Below are 2,034 nucleotides of genomic sequence, written 5' to 3' on the forward strand. Positions count from 1 at the left end.
CCCGGTTCAGGAGAGCGCACATCCGTCCACATTAGCCGGCATTTGTTATTGTCTGAACACCTCCCGCGTGGAGGAGCGGTGACGCCTGCCAAGGGGGTGAGCAACCTGAAGGTGGTGGCCGGGACGCCTCCCCTCCACGGGGGAAAGCGGAGACTCCGGATCTCAGGGCGCCCACTAGACACCCCCCGAATGAAAGAACGTGCGGAGTCCAGGAGGGCCAGGAGGCGAGCCTTGCGACAAGCCCCGGAGGATTAGCCAGGAGGCTCTTCAAAGAGCCCAGGTCAGGGAGGATGAGCCTCAGACAGGAGGCGCTCTGACAGTGGCTCAAACCACAGGACACAGAGATGCCTGGGGTCCTGTTAGATGTGCGGGATCCCTAGGTGGGCACAGCTGCTGCCACTGGGACAGGGAAGGAAGGAGGGGGCAGAGTTGGGGGGACCGCAGGGAGGCGACCAAGTCCGGCCAGGTCACCCCGCCTGCGGGACATGGAGCAGAGCCTGTGGGAGGACGGGTCCAGCCGAAGTGAGGCCGAGACTGGGAATGCGGGGTGAAGGACACGGGCATGGGGAAGGCAGTTCCGGCGTGGGCACTGCCCTCCAGAGCCCCATGTGAAGGGCAGGGGAGAGGGCTGGCCACCCTCTCCCCGGGGAGTCTTGGGCCTGCAGGGGAGCCCCGGGAAAAGGGCCTTCCCTCCGCCAGGGTGCGGCGCTGCTAACCATTGGCAAAGACAGGCTGTGCGGAGCCAGAGAGCACAGGGACCCGCCCGGTGGCAGGTGCGTGCAGTCTCATTATGGAGCCTTCACCTCTCAAATTAGCTCCTGCTCTCACATGAGGTGTCAGCGCGGCTGGCAAGGGCTTGCTCTCCAAGAGAAGAGCTGGAAAATATTTTCCTGTCGTTTTAACTTAGCATAAAATTCCTGCCAGCGCCCTGGCCCTTCCCTTTGTCCTGGCGGAGCCCAGTGGCCGCTGCAGGCCTCCGAAGGGAGGTGGGGTCAGAGATGACCACCCCTACACCCACCCCTCCCCCCAGGTAACTCTTTAAAGACCTGTCAGGGTGGCCACGTGACAAAAGAGATTGAGAGCGAAAGGTGTGGCTGTTGGCGATTCCAGGGCAGGCCTCCCGGTTTGGGGGAGAGCGTGCCCTAGGGGGCAGCAGAGGAGGCGCAGTCACCCCGCGCCCCACCTCTCCCCAGGTCCCCAGCTGGCCTCTGGCCACCGCCAGTTGCAGGGCTGCTCTGGCTCCTGGCTCCGCTGAGCACGCAGGTTCAAGGTCGCCCGGCCGGCCTGCCGTGACCAGACCAGAGCGCCACGTTCCCAGGTCAACAGCATCCCAGCCCGCCTCTGCTTGGCGGCCGGACCCGCGCTCTTGCTTTGGACTTGACCCTCCTGCCTTCGCCACCCAGTTAGCTGCCGGCGATCACCCTTCCAGGTCTAGGTCTTCCCGCACCCCAGGCTGCCCCTCCCCCTTCCGCAGCTCCTCTCTCCTTCCACTCAGCAAAGCTGTATTTTTACATTCAGGTTTGTGGCCTGTGTGTGTGTGGGGGGGGGGGGGTGGGTGGGTGTGTGTGTGCCCCTGTGCCTGTGTGCACGTGTGTAAAATTCCAAGTCAATGCCTGACTCGAACATTCACTTAGGGTCAAAATGACCGATGAAAAAGCGCCTATTAATGACCAGATGCTGGGTCTGCACTAAAGGCAATGCTGCGCAGGCCCCCGTGGACGAGCCTCGCAGTAAATAAAAAGTGAGGATGCGAAGGAGACGTTTTTACCGCAAGAGAACATGGGACCCAGGAAAAGCCTGCGGGCGACGCCAGGGCGCTTCCTTCTGCCCCGAGCACTGAACTGCAGGAGGATTCCGGGAAAGGCCTCTGGTCTCGGTCACCAACGCGGTCCCCCGCGCCTGCCCCGGGGCCTGGCACTGGGGCCTGGTTCACCGGATCCGGCCTTAATAAAACGCACTAAACGAAAGGAACGAACGCACGCTTTGATCTCCCATGGGCCCGCAGGAAGGTTCTTTCCAGTGGGCGGGCAAGGG

This window comes from Myotis lucifugus, unplaced genomic scaffold (genome assembly GCF_000147115.1).
Source record: "Myotis lucifugus unplaced genomic scaffold, Myoluc2.0 scaffold_1097, whole genome shotgun sequence".
NCBI classification, from domain to species: Eukaryota; Metazoa; Chordata; class Mammalia; order Chiroptera; family Vespertilionidae; genus Myotis; species Myotis lucifugus.